This window comes from Bos taurus, chromosome 7 (assembly GCF_002263795.3).
Source record: "Bos taurus isolate L1 Dominette 01449 registration number 42190680 breed Hereford chromosome 7, ARS-UCD2.0, whole genome shotgun sequence".
NCBI classification, from domain to species: Eukaryota; Metazoa; Chordata; class Mammalia; order Artiodactyla; family Bovidae; genus Bos; species Bos taurus.
In genome coordinates, this window is record NC_037334.1 from 79,216,615 (window position 1) to 79,240,610 (window position 23,996).

Here is a 23,996-nt window from a genome sequence, read left to right on the forward strand (position 1 = left end):
AAAATCTTTTTGATTAATCTTCCACAAGGACTTTTTTTTTTAGTATGCTATCTTTGAACATGTTTGGATATATCCTCTTCTCAAATTTTTATATTACCTTATAATTGTTCTGACCAACCTAGATAGCATATTCAAAAGCAGAGACATTACTTTACCAACAAAGCTCCATCTAATCAAGGCTATGGTTTTTCTACTGGTCATGTATAGATGTGAGAGTTCGACTGTGAAGAAAGGTGAGCACCGAAGAATTGATGCTTTTGAACTGTGGTGTTGGAGAAGACTCTTGAGAGTCCCTTGGACTGCAAGGAGATCCAACCAGTCCATTCTAAAGGAGATCAGCCCTGGGTGTTCTTTGGAAGAAATGATGCTAAAGCTGAAACTCCAGTACTTTGGCCACCTCATGTGAAGAGTTGACTCATTGGAAAAGATCTGATGCTGGGAGGGATTGGGGGCAGGAGGAGAAGGGGACAACAGAGGATGAGATGGCTGGATGGCGTCACCTACTCGATGGACATGAGTTTGAGTGAACTCTGGGAGTTGGTGATGGACAGGGAGGCCTTGCGTGCTGCGATTCATGGGGTCTCAAAGAGTCGGTGACTGAGCGACTGAACTGAACTGATAGTTGTTCTAATTTGAAAGAAACAATGCATCTTTCTGGAATAGACAGCCAAGTCCCCGGGTCTCCCATTTCTTTAATGTTTCCAGTGGAAGAGTTGAACAGCTCCTGTTTTGGCATCAGACTGAATTAAAAACCATCTCTAACACTCACCAGATGTTTGACTTGATGTCAGTGGCCTAAGGTACCTCATCTTTTAAATGGGATGATATTATATCATGTTGTTTGTTTTAAACAGAATTATTAAGATATTCAATCTAAGAAGCTCTCAATAACAATCATGTATTTTCTTTCTTTTCTTTTTTTTTTAAATTTCTTTCTTTTGGTGCCTGGAAAGTTACAGAAGGAAGTTGTTAATGGGTTTGTAAAATTCTAAAATGTTACAACTTAGCAGAACAGGGCAAGAAAGCAACGATGTATAGTTGCCACTTTTTTCCCTTGTTTTTCCTAAGTGAGAAAAGATGTGTGCAATGGTCAGTTTGGGGACAGGCAAGCTGGAATAAGGGAGATAAGCAGGAAGGAGGGGGCAAGGAGCGGAATTGCTGTAGTCTGAGTAGCTGTTTAACAAGCTTCAGTGAGAAAAGGGGTTAAAGGAGATATATCTTCTGGTCTCAAATATGCACCTGGGAAAACTTTCTGGGAACTCTTCCAAGTACAACGCAAGGCTTTCAGTTTTCTGCGCGTGATTATGTCTAAACACACTTCTGTTACAATTCAGTTATAGGACTTTGGCCAAATCACGTTCCCTTCCCTCTGCCTTTTTGTTTTAAGTAAATGAACAAATTCTTGTAGACTTGTTGGCATGTATGAATGCTTACTCTGTGTTAGGCGGTGCTTTCCTGTATTAGAATGTTTGCTCTAAGTCTGTGTAGTACTATCCTAGAAAAGTGAGGATTATTATTCTCATTTCTCAGAGGGGTAATGAAAGACGGGTCAGAGATAGCAAAGAGTGTTCAAGCTGGAATTTAAAACTGTGTGTGTGGACTCAGAGACTGAACTCTTGAATATTACTTCAGGGGAAAAGTGAGTGGACTAAGACAGGAAATTCACAGTGTTTTCACCTCAAAGTAGAATACTGTGGATTCCCCCACCCACTAGTTTTTACATATCCTACTTGGATGTTAATTTACATTCTGGCAATTCCCTTTATGCTAAAATAATAAAATTCCCTTCAATCCTGCATTTGCAATTCTTTAATATTTCTCAGCTGTTCTTTTATATACCTGGCTTTTCCAAGCTACTTACTATCCGCTTTCTTAATTTATAAAACCTTCAAAAATGCTGGGCAACTCTGCTCCTTTTCCAGTGAAGAGCAAAAAAGCTTTCCATTGTTTGCTCTGCATCTTTGGTGGCTGGGTACTGGAATAGAATTCCATTCCTCAAACATGGAATTCCTAGTAGCCACAGTGCCTATTTTAAATGTGAAATTGAAGGCTGATTTCGCTGAAGGATTGGTGTGAAAATGAAGACACCGTATTTTTGTATTTTAGATATTGTTATTTGCATGAAAAAACTGAAAAGATTGGCATTTGGCTATAAGGCTAGCATGGAAATGTTACATTTAAGAACTGATGCTAATGACCCAAGGGACGTGTTCTCCCCACCTCCACCTACATCCTTATCTTTTATTTTTTGGTAAATTCTAATGCAGAGACAAAATGGGGCATGCTTGAAATAATTTGGCTGTTACTGCATATGGAAACATATTCATGAGTGCTGTAGGAAATGTGACTGTTGAGTAGTATGTGTTTTGTTCCTAAACTCTGGGCTGTTTTCCCGTGGAGTGTGCATCACATCCTCCAGGCCCTCTGGTAGCTGCAGTGGAACAGAGGCCTTCGCTGGCGTCTGGAATAGGGAGTCATCCCACTGTGGAGTCTCTCCTAAACTGACCCATGCAAGCAAGCAAGCAAGCACTGTGTCAAGATGCTTCTACCTGTATGCTTCCTACCTATATGGCTTCTGTTACGTGAAGTGAGTTGAGAGCTACATTTCTGTCACCAGACCATGAATATTTTTCCATCTGAATATTATTTCTTCAGCAGTTTACATATCTAGGGCATTGAATGTTGCCGACGTGTGCTTAGCAAGTCAAACTGGCAGACAGACTTGTTAGCATCATCAAATTGTACCTAGGCATTTGGATGCCCAAGATATGTGCAAGGTCAGACAGAAAATGGGGTAAATAGCTTTTTCAGCCTAAGATTTTATTATCTGAAACAGCTAACTCTTATATGAGTCAAGTGCAAAGGAAAATAGTAAAGCCTTTCCAGAGAAGATGTAACCAGAGTGCATAAACAAAGGGGAAGGTGGCCATTTCCAAGGGCTTTTGTTTATAGAATGCTAAGATAGGGGGATGCAGGGTGGGTTATGGTATTATCAAATCATCTTAATTTCATGTAAGTCCAGGTGATAGCTTCTTAAATTGATCTTTCTGTGTTCCAAATATGTGAAACTATCTCAAGTTGGTTAAAGCTGAAATGGAATTCTTTTCCTTTGGGTATAGAGATGTGAATCAAAGTATAGAATTTTATGTAGCCCTGGAAAGTACTAGAACTAGGGGTTGGAAAACCATATAGACTCTCATTCCTACATCTCAGTGCAACTGCTTTATTCTTCTCTCACTCACAAAGTCAATTTTTCTGCATCTGCTTGTCTCTTTATGAGCAGGGGGTTCTGATCTCACATTTCCCAAACTTGTACATTACAGATCTAACTACTCAAATATAATTGATTTCAATTAGTCTCTCCTTTACCTCCAAATATTTCCCTAATGCTGGGGAAGATACTGTCATTGGCCTCACTTTGGTCATGTGCTCACCCCTGTTCCAATCGAACTGAAGAAATGGGGATTGGATTCATTTTACACTACGGTCAGTTCAGTCCAGTCGCTCAGTCCAGTCCGACTCTGTGACCCCATGGACTGCAGCATGCAAGGCCTCCCTGTCCATCAGCAACTTCTGGAGCTTACTCAAATTCATGTCCATTCAGTTAGTGATGCCATCCAGCTGTCTCATCCTCTGTCGTCCCCTTCTCCTCCTGCCTTCAATATTTCCCAGAATCAGGGTCTTTTCAAACGAGTCAGTTCTTCGCATCAGGTGGCCAAAGTATTAGAGTTTCAGCTTGAACATCAGTCCTTCCAATGAATATTCAGGACTGATTTCCTTTCGGATTGACTGGTTTGATCTCCTTGCAGTCCAAGGGACTCTCAAGAGTTTTCTCCAGCACCACAGTTCAAAAGCATCAGTTCTTTGGCACTCACCTTTCTCTATAGTCCAACTCTCACATCCATACATGACTACTGGAAAAACCATAGCTTTGACTAGATGAACCTTTGTCTGCAAAGTAATTTCTCTGGTTTTTAATATGCTGTCTAGGTTGGGCATAACTTTTCTACCAAGGAGTAAGCGTCTTTTAATTTCATGGCTGCAGTCATAATCTGCAGTGATTTTGGAGCACAAAAAAATAAAGTCTGTCACTGTTTCCATTGTTTCCCCATCTATTTGCCATGAAGTGATGGGACCAGATCCCATGATCTTAGTTTTTTGAATGTTGAGTGTTAAGCCAACATTTTCAGTCTCCTCTTTCTCTTTCATCAAGAGGCTCTTTAGTTCTTCTTCACTTTCTGCCATAAGGGTGGTGTCATCTGCATATCTGAGGTTACTGATATTTCTCCTGGCAATCTTGATTCCAGCTCTTGATGTACTCTGCATATAAGTTAAATAAGCAGGTTGACAATATACAGCCTAGATGTCCTCCTTTCCCTATTTGGAACCAGTCTGTTGTTCCATGTCCAGTTCTAACTGTTGCTTCCTGATCTGCATACAGATTTCTCAAGAGGCAGGTAGAGGGTCTGGTATTTCCATCTCTTTCAGAATTTTCCACAGTTTATTGTGATCCACACAGTCAAAGGCTTTGGCATAGTCAATAAAGCAGAGGTAGATGTTTTTCTGGAACTCTTGCTTTTTCGATGATCCAATGGACGTTGGCAATTTGATCTCTGGTTGTTCTGCCTTTTCTAAATCCAGCTTGAACTTCTGCAAGTTTACAGTTCTCATACTGTTGAAACCTGGCTTGGAGAATTTTGAGCATTACTTTACTAGCGTGTGAGATGAGTGCAGTTGTATGTAGTTTGAGCATTCTTTGGCATTGCCTTTCTTTGGGATTGGAATGAAAACTGACCTTTTCCAGTCCTGTGGCCACTGCTGAGTTTTCCAAATTAGCTGGCATATTGAGCGCAACACTTTCATAGCATCATCTTTTAGGATTTAAAATAGTTCAACTTGAATTCCATCACCTCCACTAGTTTTGTTTGTAGTGATGCTTCCTGAGGCTCACTTGACTTCTCATTCCAGAATGTTTGTCTCTAAGGAAGTGATCATACCATTATGATTATCTGGGTTGTGAAGATCTCTTTTGTATAGTTCTTCTGTGTATTCTTGCCACCTCTTAATCTCTTCTGCTTTATTGTGCCCATCTTTGCATGAAATGTTCGCTTGGTATCTCTAATTTTCCTGAAGAGATCTCTAGTCTTTCCCATTCTGTTGTTTTCCTCTATTTCTTTGCATTGATCGCTGAGGAAGGCTTTCTTATCTCTTCTTGCTATTCTTTGAAACTCTGCTTTCAAATGGGTATATCTTTCCTTTTCTCCTTTGCCTTTTGCTTCTCTTCTTTTCACAGCTATTAGTAAGGCTGCCTCAGACAACCATTTTGCCTTTTTGCATTTCTTTTTCTTGGGGATGATCTTGATCACTGACTCCTGTCACAATGTCATGAACCTCTGTCCATAGTTCTTTAGGCACTCTGTCTATCAGATCTAATTCCTTGAATCTATTTCTCACTTCCACTATATAATCATAAGGGATTTGATTTAGGTCATACCTGAATGATCTAGTGGTTTTCCCTACTTTCTTCAATTTAAGTCTGAATTTGGCAATAAGGAGTTCATGATCTGAGCCACAGTCAGCTCCTGGTCTTGTTTTTGCTGACTGTGTAGAGTTTCTCCATCTTTGGCTGCAAAGAATATAATCACTCTGATTTTGGCATTTTGGCCATCTGGTGATGTCCATGTGTAGAGTATTCTCTTGTGTTGTTGAAAAAGGGTGTTTTCTATGACCAGTGCATTTCTCTTGGCAAAACTCTATTACCCTTTGCCCTGCTTCATTCCGTATTCCAAGGCCAAATTTGCCTGTTACTCCAGATATTTCTTGACTTCCTACTTTTTCATTCCAGTCACCTATAAATGAAAAGGACATCTTTTTTGGGTGTTAGTTCTAGAAGTTCTTGTAGGTCTTCATAGAACCATTCAACTTCAGCTTCTTCAGTGTTACTGATCAGGGCATAAACTTGGATTACTGTGATATTGAATGCCTTGCCTTGGAAATGAACAGAGATTATTCTGTTATTTTTGAGATTGCATCGAAATGCTGCATTTTAGACTCTTTTGTTGACTATGATGGCTATTCCGTTTCTTCTAAGAGATTCTTGCCCACAGTAGTAGATATAATGGTCATCTGAGTTAAATTCACCCATTCCAATCCATTTTAGTTCACTGATTCCTAAAATGTTGATGTTCACTCTCACCGTCTCCTGTTTGACACTTCCAATTTGCCTTGATTCATAGACCTAACATTCCAGTTCCTATGCAATATTGGTCTTTACAGCATCAGGCTTTACTTCCATCACCAGTCACATCCACAAATGGGCATTTTTTTTTTGCTTTGAATCCATCTCTTCATTCTTTCTGGAGTTATTTCTCCACTGATCTCCAGTAGTATACTGGGCAACTACCGACCTGGTGAGTTCATCTTTCAGTGTCCTATCTTTTTGCCTTTTCATACTGTTCAGGAGGTTCTCAAGGCAAGAATACTGAAGTGGTTTGCCATTCCCTTCTCTAGTGGACCGCATTTTGTCAGAATTCTCCACTATGACCCATCCATCTTGGGTGGCCCTACATGGCATGGCTCATAGTTTCATTGAGTTAGACAAGGCTGTGGTCCATGTGGTCAGACTGGTTAGTTTTCTGTGACTGGTTTTCAGTCTGTCTGCCAGCTGATGGAGAAGGATAAGAGGCTTATGGAAGCTTCCTGATGGGAGAGACTGACTGAGGGGGAAACTGGGTCTCCTTCTGACGGGCGGGGCCATGCTCAGTAAATCTTTAATCCAATTTTCTGTTGAAGGGTGGGGCTCTGTTCCCTCCCTGTTATTTTAAGAAAGTGAAGTCACTCAGTGGTGCCTGACTCTTTGTGACCCCGTGGACTGTAGCCCACCAGGCTCCTCTGTCCATGGGATTCTCCAGGCAAGAATACTGGAGTGGGTTGCCATTTCCTTCTCCAGGGGATCTTCCCAACCCGGGATCGAACCGGGTCTCCTGCACTGCAGGCGGAAGCTTTATCCTCTAAGCCACCAGGGAAGCCTTTTATTTACCTGAGGCCAAACTATGGTGGAGGTAATGAAGATAATGGTGACCTCCTTCAAAAGGTCCCATGCAAGCACTGCTACGCTCAGTGCCCCCAGCCTTGCAGCAGGTCACTGCTGACTCACGCCTCCACTGGAGACTCCTAGACACTCATGGGCAAGTCTGGGTCAGTCTCTTGTGGGGTCACTGCTCCTTTCTCCTGGTTCCTGGTGAGCGCAAGATTCTGTCTGTGCCCTCAAGAGTCTATTTCCCCAGTCCTCTGTAAGTTCTGGCAGCTCTATAGTGGAGTTAATGGCAACCTCCTCCAAGAGAGCATATGCCATACCTGAATCTGCTGCACCCAGAGCCCCTGCCCCTGCGGGTCCACTGCTGACCCGTACCTCCACAGGACACACTGAAACCCAATTCTGTCTCAGTCTCTGTGGCGTCTCTGGGTCCTGGTGCACACAAGGTTTGTTTGAGCCCTCTGAGTGTCTCTGGCAGGTATGGGGTTTGATTCTAAACATGATTTCGCCCCTCCTACCGTCTTGCTGGGGCTTCTCCTTTGCCCTTGGATGTGGGATATCTCCTCAGTCACTCCAGCGCCACAACCGTATACAGTATCATCACTATGTATCAATTGTATTGCTCATGGCTCTGACACTGTGACAAACTTACAATAATCATCTGTGCTTTGGTCTGATTTCCAAGGAATGGGCAAGAAGCTCAAAACAGAATCCCTGTCTGATTTGTTGTCTATTGACTGTATTCAGCATAGTTCCTAATTCTTTGGAGATGCACAGTAAGTGCTTGTTGAGTGCAAAGTTTAGAAACTGAATGAAGTCAAGCCCCAGTTATTGGACTGTCTGACTCTTCTCCTCCTTCAACCAGCTGAGCCTCTCCTTTTAGTGTCTCCTTATTACAGCGATCATTTATCATGATTGTGAGATTGCAGATTGTCACTCCTCATCTCAAGGAGAAGTGCAGAATTCCCCTGGAGTAAATTTTAATTTAAATTTAATCTTTTAACAAATCACATGAAAACACTTGGGTATAATGGAAAAGGGGTTAACACTGAAAGAGAGGTCAAGGAATTCAACCTTGATTAAGGGTTGGAACCCTGGAGGAAGAAGTAGCAACCCACTCCAGGATTCTTGCCTGGAGAATCCCATAAACAGAGGAGCTACAGTCCATAGGGTCAGAAAGAGTTGGACATGACTGAAGTGACTTAGCACACAAACGAGGGCTGGAAAATCATTCGTTTGTTTTTGAAGTTTCTTCTTACTGGAAATAAAGTTTAATTTTCCAAAATTTAGATAATAATGAGAGGTGGTTGGAAATAGAGTCATTTCGAAATGCTTAAAATTTTAGATCATTTTTACATTGTAGAAATTTAACCTGTTGTTTAGAAACAATAGAGGACACAGGATAGAAACAAAAAGAGGTGACATTTGTGGGTGAAATCGAGGTTTAAAACTAGATACCTGGATTCCTATCCAGCCTCTGCTGCTTTTATGTATTCTTAAGCCAGGTTTCTTTATTTTATTGCTCATTGGTAAAATGCAGATGGAGTTAGTGAATAAAAGGGTGGTCTGCATTCCTGCATGCTGTATCACCTCAGCCTTGTTCAACTATTTGTGACCCTATGGACTGTAGCCCACCAGGCTCCTCCGTCCATGAGATTCTTTAGGCAAGAATACTGGAGTAGTATTGCTATGCCCTCTTCCAGGGGACTGACCCAGGGTTCGAATGCACATCTCTTCTGTCTCCTGCATTGACAGGTGGAGTCTTTACCCCTAGCACCACTTGGGAAACCCATAAAAAAATAAAGGATGATAATGGTGTTTAAAGAGTTAGCAAGTATAGTCTCTCACATGGTATAGTAATTTAGACCTTCCCAATTCATATAAATAGAAGATTGCAGATATCCAGGTACACATGTTAATGCCAATTTGGGATAAAACTCACACCAAATCATAAATCATGAATGTCCTTTGACATGTGAATCACCTTTTATAAGTTAGGACAGTCCAGTCCCATCTGTAATCCCTCCATTGGTGGTTTACAGGAAGCATGTTGCTCTGTTTTTTTCATCCCTCAAAATATGTTGTGTTGTCTCTCCTCTTTGTCGTCAACTGGTCCTGCTGGCCAAATCAACCTGTTACTTTTTTAAAAATCCTGCTGTTTCCATAAAGTGTTATGAAGTTGTATTTGAGTCCCCACTGAAAACTGCAGGTTATCCTGCTGGGGCATCTGAGAAGGTATTTGATAGAATCTGTCTGACATCTGAATTCTGGTGTGTGCCCTTCTTTTGTTTGCCCGGCCATTTGTGCTTTGGGTCCTCAGCTGATGTTTCCCACAATCCTGACTACTTAGGTTTTCCAGCAACCTCTATTGAAAACCAATATTAATTTATCAAGCCTGGGTTTCTTTTCCACTCCCAGGACTTAAAGAGTGTCTATCTGTTGAAAGTGGGGTTTTGATGACCTCTTTGTGCCTTTATTCTTTCCCCACAAGAATGACCTTCCATTTTTCTAATCAAAGGCAAAGAAGAAGGCAGATTCACTTTCCAGGCAGTTGTACCAGAACACAAACATTTCATAGCATGAGGGATGTTGGTAATTGCTTTGGGAGGGAACATTCCCCTCTCAAAAATCAGAAGCTACCTCTATATTTCAGGCAGTACATCACAGCTGTCTCCCGCAGAGGCTTTTATCCACGTGTATGGAAGAGTTTACACTGCTGTAACATTTGATACTATATTAGACAACAGAGAGTAGTAGGCAAATGTGAGAGAATTTCATTTCCTTGAAACTCCAAGTGTTTACAGCATTATGTTTCTGGTGAATGGCAGTGCTAATGGTTGTAAAAATAAAGTGGTATACCTTGAGGGATCATTAGGAAATGCAGGAATGCAAGTACATAATTTTGAGATTGATGCTATTGAGTTTTTTTTTTTTTTTTTAAATTTGCACATATTTTCTATTGGGCTCTGCATTTTCTAATCCTCTTTCATATTATCTATTGATTTACAACCAAGCTACAATGGTAAGCACAGGCTACAAAGAGTCCTTTTAATAAAGGTTTGTATAAATGAACTCTTAAGCTATTACCTAAATTCTTGCCCCTTACTTCTTGATAAATAGCCTCCTCAGCCAGAATGAATATGAGCTTCTTTCCAGGGGATTGTATTCTTCTGGATCTTGAAACCTGAGCTATCAACATTTTTGGACATTGGTAAATGAATTATCATCGATCTTAGACATGCAAATTAAGGAATAGAGACATAAACATGGGAGAAACAGTGATGTAAGAAAAAAATGATTTGATATCATCATTGGTGCTTTTAATATTCAGTGACAAACCTAAATGCCAGAAAAGAATTGGCAAAATAGTAATTAGCAGGAGCAGTCAGGGAAGAGCTAAACACATATTATATAAAAAGGTCAAATTTCCAACTTGTCACAAAAGCAGTGAAGTACAAGTCTGTCTTCTGGAGATGCACAGTTTTGGCTTGCAGCCAAAGAAAAAGTATCAATTTCAAATCAGCAACCTTCTAAATACAAGCAATTGCCTCTAGTTACATTGTTTTGGTTAGTACAAAACATTTTTTGATAATGAATGTCTCCTTTATGTTAATTCAACATTGTTAACAAAATTTCTGGTAAGGAAGTCCTCCTCTGAGAGATACTTGGTGAGGCATGGTGAGTTTCAAGCTAATAACTGGCCAGAATTCCGAACTTCTAGACAGCATATTAAAACAGCAGAGATGTCACTTTACCAACAAAGGCCCGTGTAGTCTGGATAGTCAAAGCTATGGTTTTCACAGTAGTTGTGTATGGATGTTAGAGACGGGCTGTAAGAACACTGAATGCCAAAGAATCGACACTTTCGAACTGTGATACTGGAGAAGATTCTTGAGAGTCCCGTGGACAGCAAGGAGATCAAACCAGTCCATCCTAAAGGAAATCAACCCTGAATATTCATTGGAAGGACTGATGCTGAAGCTGAAGCTCTAATTCTTTGACCACCTGATGCAAAGAGCTGACTCACTGGAAAAGACCCTGGTGCTGGAAAAGACTGAAGGCAGGAGGAGCAGAGGGTGACAGAGGATGAGATGGTGGGATGGCATCATTGACTCAGTGGACATGAGTTTGAGCAAACTCCAGGAAATAGAAGGACAGGGAAGTCGTGTGCTACAGTCCGTGGGGTCGCAAAGAGTGGGACATAACTGAGCAACTGAACAACAGCAACCAAACTTCTTGATTTTGTTGGCTCTGTCCTCAGAGCAAGGGTTGAAGTACTGTGGCCTGAGGGTCAAATCCAACTTGCTGGCTGTTTTTGCAAATAAAGTCTTATTGTTACACAAACACACCCATTCATTCAGGTATTTTCCCTGGTGGCTTTTGTGCTACAGTGGCAAAAGGAAGTAGTTGCAATAGATCCTACAATGCAGGGGGGAAAAATTACCACTTGGATCTTTACAGATATGTTTGTTGATTCTTGACACGTGGCCATGTGAAGCCAGAATTAAGTCACAAAGACAGGCCACTGATCTGACTTCACCTGGTATCTGGAGCCAGCTCCTACTCTTTGAGTACTATTTTAAAAATTTCCAGGCAGTTGGCAATATTTATGCTTTGTTTTCCACTTAAGGAAGCAGAAGCTACCTTGAAAAAGAATGCTTACATTGTATTTGTTTGACAAAGCAGGAAGAACTGTGTCACAAAATTTATATGAAAATTCTTATGGAAATCTTGCAAATTAACAATAGACATAAGAAATATGTTCAGGGAAGTTAACACTTAAAGAAAAATTGGCTAGGATTTTTCAAAATTTTTTCCCTTTTTTTTTTTTCTTTAGATTCCTTGATGTAAATACACAGGTATTTAAAACATAGTTGAGAAGGCAATGGCACCCCACTTCAGTATTCTTGCCTGGAAAATCCCATGGACGGAGGAGCCTGGTAGGCTGCAGTCCATGGGTTGCTGAGTCAGACACGACTGAGCGACTTTACTTTCGCTTTTCACTTTCATGCATTGGAGAAGGAAATGACAATCCACTCCAGTGTTCTTGCCTGGAGAATCCCAGGGACGGGGGAGCCTGGTGGGCTGCCGTCTATGGGGTCACACAGAGTTGGACACGACTGAAGTGACTTAGCAGCATCAGAGGTGGGTTTGATGCCGAAAGCTCAGCTTTTCTTTACACCACTAAATCATACCTTAGAGACAGAGTTTTTGGGTGAAGAAGAAAAGGATAGCTTTATTGCTTTGCCGGGCAAAGGGGAACACAGAGGGCTCATGCCCTCAAAACAACGTGTCTCAACTTGGGGAAAATAGTGACAAGTTTTATAGTAAAAGAGCATGTGATCAGCTTGTTGCAGGAAAGGGGACCCTTTCCAGGGCCTGAAACTGGGCTCTTTTCTAACACTTGGAAAAGAATTGTCCAAAGAGACACGTGCTGACAAAGCAAGAGATTTTATTGGGAAGGGCACCTGGGTGGAGAGCAGTAGGGTAAGGGAACCCAGGAGAACTGCTCTGCTGCGTGGCTCGCAGTCTCGGGTTTATGGTGATGGGATTAGTTTCCCGGTGGTCTTTGGCCAATCATTCTAATTCAGAGTCTTTCCTGGTGGCGCACAAATTGCTCAGCCAAAATGGATGCTAGTGAGAGAGATTCTGGGAAGTGGACGGACAACCGGTGTCTCCTTTCAACCTTTCCTGAACTCTTCCGGTTGGTGGTGGCTTATTAGTTCCGTATTCCTTATCAGGATCTCCTGTCATAAAACAACTCATTCAAATGGTGCCTGGCCAGGGTGGGCAGTTTCAATCAGTGTGCTTCTCCTAACAAGCTCATGGACATTTTTCTGATGGGTTGGTGGTAAGGTAAGTAGGAGTCAACATTTTCAGGTTTAACTGGTCCGAGTTTACATGCTTGTGGGCAGCATACCATAATTTCTCCCACCTGGAGGGGGTTTCAGTGTCTGCAAAAGAGCTCAAGATAGTGTTCTGTGCATCCTTAGATGGGGAAGCAGGACATTGTCCCATGGCTGCTCTTGACTGTTTCTTTCTGGTCTCACATTCCCTACGTTCCCTAATTAACAATTGCTTGAGTCTATCCATTGGAACTCAGGAAAGGTCATGGAGGCTAAATGAAGGCTGTTTTCTATAATCAAAGAAATGGGGAACAGAGAAAAGCCTTGTGACCAGGAGCCCCACCATGCCCTGCATGTTATCAGATTCTCTGCAATGTATCCAATCCTGGAAGTAGATTCACTGACAGGAGACAAGGTCCCTGCCCTCAAGAAAGAACTTAGATACTGAGAAAATTTCTCTTTGCTTTCATCCCTTTCTGGATTTTGTACCTCAGTATCATACCATGTCATCATTGAAGCTAAGTCTTCATGAATGTTATTTACTTTCTCGTAAGAGTAAAATAGTAATATTGACTCCATGCTCTCACATTATGCAATCAAGTTCATAACAAAAATATGAATGCAGATTGTGCTGTAGATTCAGTTCAGTCGCTCAGTCCTGTCCAGCTGTTTGCAACCACATGGACTGCAGCATGCCAGGCTTCCCTGTCCATCACCAACTCCTGGAGCTTACTCAAACTCATGTCCATCGAGTCAGTGATGCCATCGAACCATCTCATCCTCTGTCATCTCCTTCTCCTCTTGCATTCAATCTTTCCCAGCATCAGAGTCTTTTCCAATGAGTCAGTTCTTCACATCAGGTGGCCAAAATATTGGAGTTTCAGCTTCAGCATCAGTCCTTCCAATGAATATTCAGGACTCATTCTCCTTTAGGATTTGATCTCCTCACAGTCCAAGGGACTCTCAAGAGTCTTCTCCAACACCACAGTTCAAAAGCATCAATTCTTTGACACTCAGCTTTCTTTATAGTCCAACTCTCACATCCATACATGACTACTGGAAAAACCATAGCTTTGACTAGATATCTCTGCTTTTTAATATGCTGTCTAGGTTGGTCATAGCTTTTCTTCCAAGGAGCAAGCATCTTAATTTCACGGCTGCAGTCACCATCTGCAGTGGTTTTGGAGCCCCCCAAAATAGTTTGTCACTGTTTCCACTATTTCCCCATCTATTTGTCTCAAATGAAGTGATGGACCAGATGTCATGATAGTTTTTTTGAATGTTGAATTTTAAACCAGCTTTTTCACTCTCCTCTTTCAGTTTCATCAAGAGGCTCTTTAGTTCTTCTTTCCTTTCTGCCATAAGGGTGGTGTCATCTGCGTATGTAAGGTTATTCATATTTCTCCCAGCAAGCTTGATTGCAGTTTGTGCTTGCTTCATCCAGCCTGGCATTTCACATGATGTACTCTGCATATAAGTTAAATAAGCAGGGTGATAATATACAGCCTTGACGTACTCCTTTCCCAATTTGGAACCAGTCTGTTGTTCCATGTCCGGTTCTAACTGTTGCTTCCTGACCTGCATACAGATATCTCAGGAGGCAGGTAAGGGATCTTGTACTCCCATCTCTTTAAGAATTTTCCACATTTTGATGTGCTGTAGACCCGTCCCCCAAATCTTAGTTTTTGCTTGCTCGTTCATTTTTATTTTTTATATTCCACATCTGAATGAAATCATAGTGTATTTGCCTTTCTTTGTCTGACATTTTTATTTAGCATAATACCCTCAAGACCCATTCCTGTTGTCATAAATGGCAAGCTTTCATCCTTTTTATGTCTGAATAGTTTTCCATTATATGTATGCATTCCACAACTCCTTTATTCACTTCTCTGTTGATGGGCTCTTAGGTTGTTTCCAATCTTTGCTATTGTAAATTATGCACAGATGAACATGAGGGTGCAGATATATTTTCAGATTAGTGTTTTCATATTCTTTGGATAAATACTCAGAAGTAGCATAACTGAGTTTTGTAATGAAGGCAGAGCTTGGATAACTCTCATTCCTAATCTCTGCATGAACATTTATTGGGTGTGTGGAGTTAGCAAGTCCCTTAACCTCCTAGAGTCTCCATTTCCCCACCTCCAAAACATGGGTAAGTATAAGCATGTTTCAGGATGTCAAAATGAGTGACAACTTATATAAGGAGTCGAACTCAAGACGTGGCACTTTGTAGGCATTCATTACATGGAAGCTTGATAATTGCTGACTTTGACATTTCATCTAGAAACCTGTGGTCCAACACCCTTCTCTCCTTGTGATAATTTGATGCTGATTTCAGTCTCATGTATCAATACACGGGCACACTCAACAAGACGGGAAGCGGGTACTCACTGCTTGCCCTCGTTAGGTTTGGAGGCTGCAGGCTCCAGGCCTGCTCTCCTGGCTCTCTGAGCTCTGCCTGGCGGGGAGGAGGAGGGGAGGGACCGTCTTTCCAGTTACGGTTACTTAGCCAGTGCCTAAGGTGCAGCCATCTGTTCAGCTCCTGATCTCAGGAGGCAGAGAGGAACACGGGAAGAGAGCAGAGGGGCCCACGTGTGGGGAAGGCGGAGCTGAAGAGCAAAGGCTTCAGTAAACTTCCACATTTCATATTGAAATTTTAGCAGGAGGTGTAGCCAGGCTGACTTTTGTGAATGTTAAACAGCTTGGACTGGAGAGAGGGAAAAAAGGGTGTGGAATTAGACTAAATACCAGTCCGACATAGACTTTTGACTTCTCATTTCTATTCAAGTAAAAAAAGACACAAACACACAAGGTTGGACCATGATCACAAATATTTTGGCTTACAGGGTGCATTTCTGCCCCTCTGTGGCTCTAGATCCTAGGGACTTCTAGCATGGAGGAATGGCATTGCATTTCACAATTCATCAAATTTATAGACAGCAGATCCGGGGACCTATCTCACCATTTCCTACACAAATGGCTCCAGGGACCCTAACAGATTCTAAAAAGCAGCAACATGTCTCTCTGAAGCTAGAGAGCAAAGTACAATTGTGAATTTGCTTATCCTTTCTTGCTCTGGACATTAACCAGAGTTGGCTTTTTATCCCCAGACATATCAATAGAACAGCACAGGGGAGCAGAAAGCAAATTGCCTTTGACCTCTTATTTACTAGTGCATTAAATTACGAGGGCACCATCTTCCACTTTTGCTGATTTGAAACCAGATTTTCCCTGGTCCGTTCAGAGGTCACAGGGATAGTCAGTCTTGAGATATTTTGGAGTATATCTGTGTTCAGACTTGTTCTTAAATGTTCCTAAGAGGAGAGACTGGAAATCTTCCAGGACACAGTCTGGTTTTCACACTGTGTCCTTTACAATGCTATCTGGGGGTAGGGAAGGCTGAATGAGTGTGACTCGGACTGCCTGCCTCCTCTTTCTTTTATGGATGCCTTCTGTATTATATTTCATTTGGTGCTGTAAAGGTTTTAAAATAAAGCACTTCCACAGAGGAGTTCTAGTACAGAGGAAAGGAATCTGTGAATGCACTGTCTTTAGGTTGACTTAGCATTTCTGCTTTCGGTAATAGACAAAATTTGCAGAGGAGTTAAGGATAAAAGGACCGTGCATTATCCGTTACATCTTCTTAAACACAGAAGCATGATACCTGCATTATTTAAGAAACAAGTAGACAATCCAATTAACGTGTTATCAGGAGGAAGAAAGATATTTTATAGAAGCTTTCAGGTTGAGCTTTTAAAAATACATTTTTAAAAAACAAAAATGTGCTTATATAATGAAATTTTTTACTAGATTTCTAAAATATCTGTGATACCAGCTCATATTAGGAAACAAGCACCACATGCACTGACCCTTCTCCAAATACCCTTGTGGACAAACTGCTTCCATGATGTATCATAATTTGAAATGAGGAAGAAAATTGGCCAAAGTGATGTGTATTCAGCCTTGACAGTGTCCCATATCTGATGGATTTTTGGTTTTCCTTTTACCATACCTCTCAGAGCTCTGCAGTCAATTTATAAGATACAGATATTCAAGCACAATGAAACAACTCCCAGAGTGTGATCAAAGACCATTGATGAGGGTGAGGCAAGTTTAAACAACTGCCTGCAGGATTGGTTGTCACAGAGAAATTGTAGCTCTCCCTTAGACACACGTGAAGTCCACCTGTGCATCATTCATTGCACATATTTGCATACCCACACAGGTACAACACACACACACACACATCTCAAATGGGCTGTCAGTGATTAACAAGTCAACCCCCTTAAGTAGTAGGATAATCTGAAAAGTTAATAGTGAACAGTGTTACAGCTCATAGGATTAGTTAATTAGACAAAGGCTTGCAGGCAAGATCTCTGTAGTCTTTTCTGCTAAAGTGATGGAACCCACTTAGGCAACTGATGAAAAAAGCAGTGTGAACACTCTTCAAGGGAGGAAATGTGGAATGTAACAGAATAAAAGCTCAGCATAGCAGGAACAAGCTGGCAGAGGCAGTACCATCCATTGATTGCCATTTTTCAGTGCCAGTAAAGGCAGAGGCTTGGGGAAAGATTTATAATTTTGGTTACCATCTTTCCTCCTGCTTCAAGGCAATTTTAATTACTTTTTAAAATCAGTCTCTAAACTTGCATTTTCCCACATGAATGTTTGACCTTCACTTTCAAGGACAGCTAGGCAAAGAGTGCTTGTCCATAGGAAGTAATAAATACATTCTATTAGATAAAGGATGGATAGTTAGCCACATTCAAAGGAACCCTAATATCTTATTATTTTAGAATTTTTTTAAGATGAGAAACATGTTGGCAGATGCTGCTTCTTATCTTATAACTGTCCCATTGTGATCCTTTCCAATGACCACAAAATTGTTTCTTTTTCTTCTGTACCAAAAATCACAAATGTAATGAGCTATATTGGCCAAGCAAGGGTTTCAAATAAGTGAAGCAGACAGTCTATAAAATCAAAAGGAGTGATACGATGATACTACTGCTATTTTGGAGCGTGGTACCCAGTTTAAAAGTCACCTCCCAAGTTAAACATTTGCTTTCATGATGGTGTTTGAACCCAGGTTTGCTTGATTGTCTGATTAAATTTTTAAATCAAGCTCTTTGGTATAACCAGAGTCATGTATAATTTCAAGAAGTAATACAGAGACATGCATGGTACCTTTAGTCTACTTCCACCAACAGCAATATCCTGCACAACTGTAGTCTGATGTCAACCTAGAATTTTGACAGTGATACAGCCAAGACACAGAACATCACCATCAGCACGGGTTCCTCATGCTGACCGTTGGCAGCCATAATCGTTTTCCTCATACTTTCATTCCTTCCTTTTTCCTGGTAACCATTAGTCTGTTCTCATTTCTATATATTTTTTTTTCATTTGAAGAACAGTATATAAATGGAGCATAAAGTATGTAACCTTTGGAATTGGCTGCTTTCGCTTAGCATTATTCTCTAGAGAGTCACCCTGATTTTGTTTATATTAGTAGTCCATTCCCTTTTATTACAGAGCAGTATTTCCTGCCATGTGTATGCCATATGTTTAACCAGTCACCCATTGAATGTGTATTCAGAACTGACAGAATCCCGAATCAGATGGGCATTTGGCTTTTCTGGTGCTGTACCTCTCAGAGGTCTACAATCAGTTAGTTGTTTCCAGTTTGGGGCTATTATGTGTAGACATTCTGCTGTAAACCTTCATGTGTAGGCTTCTGTGTGAACACAAGTTTTGTTTCTGTGGAGTAAGTGCCCAACCGGGCAGTGACGGGACTGTACGCTACTTCACATTTAGTGTTTTTTCAAAACTGCTCGTCCATTTTCCAACGTAGCTGTGTCATTTTATACCTAAGCCAGTGGTGTCTAAGGGGTTTTTCCATATCCTTGTCAGTATTTAGTGTTGTCACTATTTTTTTAAAATTTTAGTCATTATGGCAAGTCTGTGTCAGTAATATCTCATTGTAGTCTCAATTTGCATTTCTCTAATGGCTAATTGGGCTTCCCAGGTGGGTCGGTGGTAAAGAATCCACCTGCCAACGCAGGAGACTCTGGTTCGATCCCTACGTCAGAAAGATCCCTGAAGAAGGAATTGGCAACCCACCCTGGTATTCTTGCCAGGGAAATCCCATGGACAGAGGAGCCTGGCGGGCTGCAGTTCCTGGGGTTGCAAAAGTGCTGGACGTAGCTTAGTGACTAAGCAGCAATGGCGAATGATGTCAAACATCTTTCAAATAAATTGGTGAAATGTCACTTTGTCTTTTTGTCTATTTTCTAATCAGATTTTTTTTTAAGTTGAATTTTGAGAAATGTTTTCTTTATTTTTATATATGTCCTTTATCAGCTATATGGTTTGCAAATAGCTGCCTTCAGTCTGTAGATGTTTCTTTCAGCCTCTTATCAGGGTCTTTTTATAGAGTAGAAGTGTTTAATTTTAATGAAGTTCAATGTATTAATGTTTTATTTTGTGGATTATGCATTCAGTATCAAGTCTAAAGGTTTTTCTCCTTTTTATTCTAAAGGTTTTATAGTTTTTTCTAAAACTTTTTATAAAAGTTTTGTACTTTGTGTCAATAAATACATTTTAAGTTAATTTTTGAATAATCTAAGCCAATATCTTTTCTTTTTTTCTTTTTTGGGAACTTATGGATGTCTACCCATTCCAAAACCATTTCTTGAAACTGTTATCCATTGAATTACTTTTGCATCATTAAAAATTCTATTGGCCATGATTTTTGTGTCTGTATTTGGGTTATTTATTTTATTCTCTTCAATTCACATTTATGTGTCTGTTCACTATGCTAATACCACAAAGTACTGTTACTGTAGCTATATAGAAGTCTTAAAATTGGGTAGGATGATTTCTTCCACTTCTTTTTGAAAATTGTTTTAGCTATTTCAGTTCCTCCCCCTTTCTATACAAACTTTAGAATAATCTCTTCTATGTCTGTAAAATTTTTTGCTGGAATTTTACATGAATTTCAATGTATATATCAGTCTAGAGAAAATTAGTATTTTTTCCTATAATGATTCTTCCAAATCATAAACACAACCTGTCTCTTCGTTTAGTTAGAATTAATTTCTTTCATCAAAAAGTGTTTACTTTTCAGTTTACCATTTCTGTACACATTTTGTTAGATTTACATCTAAGTATTTTTCTTTTTTTTGAAAATTATAGATAGCATTGTACTTTGAATTTTGGTATCCATGTGTTTATTGCTAGTATATTGAAATTCAATTGGTTTTTACATGTTTTATCTTGTATTCTATAATCTTACTGAACTCACTTATTTTCCATAAGTTTTTTAGGATTCTCTTCATATAAAACCATGTTCTCTATAAAGAGGCACAGTCTTGTGTTGCCTTCCTGCTTAGTATGCTTTTTTTTTTTTTTGCCATGCTGTGTGTCTTGTGGGACCAGGGATTGAACCCAGGCCCTGGGCAGTGAGAATGCAGAGTCCTGACCACTGGACCACCAGGGAATCCCCTCTGTATGCATTTTATTTCCCTTTCTTGTGTTATTGTATGGAATAGAATTTATAGCAATGTGTTGAGTAATGTGATGGGAGCAGACACCCATGCCTCATTCCTGTCCTTGGGGACAAGTATTTAGTCTATCACCATTAAATATAATCTTCAGTTCAGTCAGTCGCTCAGTCATGTCTGACTCTTTGTGACCCCATGAATTGCAGCATGCCAGGCCTCCCTGTCCATCACCAACTCCCAGAGTTCACTCAGACTCACGTCCATCGAGTCAGTGATGCCATCCAGCCATCTCATCCTCTGTCGTCCCCTTCTCCTCTTGCCCCCAATCCCTCCCAGCATCAGAGTCTTTTTCCAGTGAGTCAACTCTTCATATGAGGTGGCCAAAGTACTGGAGTTTCAGCTTTAGCATCATTTCTTCCAAAGAACACCCAGGGCTGATCTCCTTTAGAATGGACTGGTTGGATCTCCTTGCAGTCCAAGGGACTCTCAAGAGTCTTCTCCAACACCACAGTTCAAAAGCATCAGTTCTTCAGTGCTCAGCCTTCTTCACAGTCCAACTCTCACATCCATACATGACCACTGGAAAAACCATAGCCTTGACTAGACGAACCTTTGTTGGCAAAGTAGTGTCTCTGCTTTTGAATATGCCATCCAGGTTGGTCATAACTTTCCTTCCAAGGAGTAAGCATCTTTTACTTTCATGGCTGCAGTCACGATCCGCAGTGATTTTGGAGCCTGGGAAAATAAAGTCTGACACTGTTTCCATTGTTTCTCCATCTATTTCCCATGAAATGATGGGACCAGATGCCATGATCTTAGTTTTCTGAATGTTGAGTTTTCACCCCACTTTTTCACTCTCCTCTTTCACTTTCATCAAGAGGCTTTTTAGTTCCTCTTCACTTTCTGCCATGAGGGTGGTGTCATCTGCATATTTGAGGCTATTGATATTTCTCCCGGCAATCTTGATTCCAGCTTGTGCTTCTTCCAGCCCAGCGTTTCTCATGATGTACTCTGCATATAAGTTAAATAAGCAGGTTGACAATATACAGCCTTGACGTACTCCTTTTCCTATTTGGAACCAGTCTGTTGTTCCATGTCCAGTTCTAACTGTTGCTTCCTGGCCTGCATACAGATTTCTCAAGAGGCAGGTCAGGTGGTCTGGTTATAGGTTTTTTGTTGATTCTCTTGATCAAGTTGAGGAAGTTCCCTCTACTTCAAATTTTTGTTTGAATTTTTATCATGAGCAAATGTAGATTTTTGCCAGATACCTTTTGTACTTTCAGTAATTTTTCTTCTTTATTTCTTTAATGTGGTGGCTACACTGATATTTTAAAATATTGAACCATCCTTGCATCCCCAGAATAAACCCTATGTGGTCACGATGTATAATTATTTTTATATACTGTTGACTTGTATTTGCTAAGATGAGAATTTATGTATCTATATTCATGGGAAATATTGGTCTTTAGTTTTGGAGGGGTTTTTGTTTGTTTGTTTTTGGTACTTGTTATGTTTAAGTAGCTTCATAAAATGAATTGTAAAGTGCTCCCTATTCTATTTTCTGGGAGAGATTTTGTAGAATTGATGTTAATTCTCCTTGAAACATTTGATGGAATTCTCCAGTGTAATCATCTCAGCATGAGATTTTATGTGAATTTTAAAATTACAAGTTAAATTTCTATATTTGTCACAAAATTAGTCAAATGATCTAATATTTCATATTAGGGGAATTGTCATAGTCTTAGAATTGAGTTGTTGGTCCATTTCATCTTTGTTGTCAAATTTATTTTTGTAAATTTCTTTGAAATGGTCCCTAAGAATCTTGTTTACGCCATCAAGGCATCTAGTGGTATCTCATGTGTCTTCTTTGTTTCTTTGTCACTCTGCCAGAGTTTGTCAATTTTATTGACTTTTTTCCCCAAAGAAGCAGCCAGTTTCATTGTTTTATGTGTTGTTTTTATCCGTACTGCTGCTGCTGCTAAGTCACTTCAGTCGTGTCCGACTCTGTGCGACCCCATAGACAGAAGCCCACCAGGCTCCCCCGTCCCTGGGATTCTCCAGGCAAGAACACTGGAGTGGGTTGCCATTTCCTTCTCCAATGTGTGACAGTGAAAAGTGAAAGGGAAGTCGCTCAGTCGTGTCCGACTCTTAGCAACCCCATGGACTGCAGCCTACCAGGCTCCTCCGTCCATGAGATTTTCCAGGCAAGAGTACTGGAGTGGGGTGCCATACAGTTTTATTTAATTTGGTTCTTTATTAATCTCCTCCTTCTCACTTTTAGTTTTAGTATTTTCTTCTTTTACTAGAATCTGGAAGCTTTGATTATTGATTTGAGAATTTTCCTGTTTTCCAATGAATGTGTTCAGTTTATAAATTTCTCTCTCAGCAGTGTTTTTGTGGTTTCTTATAAATTCTGATATATTTCCTTTTTCCTTTAATGTATATTTTGATCTTGTATGATCTTTTGTCCATGTATTATTTAGAAAATTGTTGTTTAGTTTTTAAGTGTTTAGGTATTTTCTTCTCATTTTTCTATTACTGATTTAGTTTGAGTCCATTGTGGTAAGAGAACATACTCTGTATGACTTCAGTTTGAGATTTGTTTTACAATCCAGGCTATGTTACTTGGGTACTTAAGGATGTGACAGTCTGCTGTTGTTGGGAGGAATAATCTGTAAGTGTTATAAATAGGGCTTGTTGGTTGATGGTGTTTTGGGATTCTTCTGTATCTGTCTTGATTTTCTAGTTGTTGAATTCCAGTATTGAAAGCTCCTACTCTGTTTATGGATTTATATATTTTTCTTTTCAATTCTGTTACTTTTTGCTTAATATACTTTGCAGTTTTGTTTGTTTGTTTGTTGTTTTGTACATATATATTTAGAATTGCAACTTCTTGGCAGATTGGTCCTTTTATCATTATATAATGCCCCTCTCTATCTCTGATAATTTTCTTTGCCTATGAAGTAGACTTTATCTAATACAAATAGTCACTCCTGCATTCTTTTTGTTAATGTTAACTTTATATCTCTTTTTTCTTCGTTTTATTTTCAACATGCCTGCAATGTTATATTTAAATTTACTTACTCGTTGACAGTATGAAGTGGGTTGTATTTTCTAATTCGTTCTGAAGATCTCTATTTTTTAATTTGTGTATTTAGATCACTTACATTTTATATAATTATTGTTATCTTAGGGCTTAATTATGCCATTTTACTCTTTGTTTTCTATTCATGCTCTTGTTCTATTCTTCATTTTTCGCTTTTCTTCTTCCTACTTTTCTGTGGTTTATTGAACATTTTTTTTGAACTCCATGTTGACTTATGTACAGTGTTTTTGAGTGCATCCTTTTGTATAGTCTTTTTAGCTGTTACATTATACCTACATGTCTTATCCCAGTTTACTGCTTTCATCACTTTACCAGTTATATTGTGGAAACCCTACCTCCCTTTATATCTTTTTACCCTTCTCATTTATAATATCATTTCTTAAATATGACCTCTACATATTTAAAACCTCATCAGACAATTTTATAATTTTTACTTCAACCATTAAAAGTAATTTGGAAAACTCAAAAGGAGGGAGTCTTTGGTCTTTATTAATACTTTCACTAAG

At 39.9% G+C, this 23,996-nt stretch overlaps 1 protein-coding gene across 4 annotated transcripts in view; it reads left to right on the forward strand.

Annotated features, from left to right (window-relative positions):
• Positions 1-23,996, forward strand: part of LOC112447478 (teneurin-2) — a 426,777-nt gene that overhangs the window by 310,156 nt on the left and 92,625 nt on the right. Inside the window, exon 1 of one of the 4 annotated variants that reach the window (XM_024995299.2) lies at positions 12,056-12,181. The exons of the other annotated variants lie outside the window; for them this stretch is intronic. The gene's annotated coding sequence lies outside the window, so the exon portion shown is untranslated. Of the gene's footprint in view, positions 1-12,055; positions 12,182-23,996 lie in introns of those variants that run through there. 4 annotated transcript variants of the gene reach the window in all.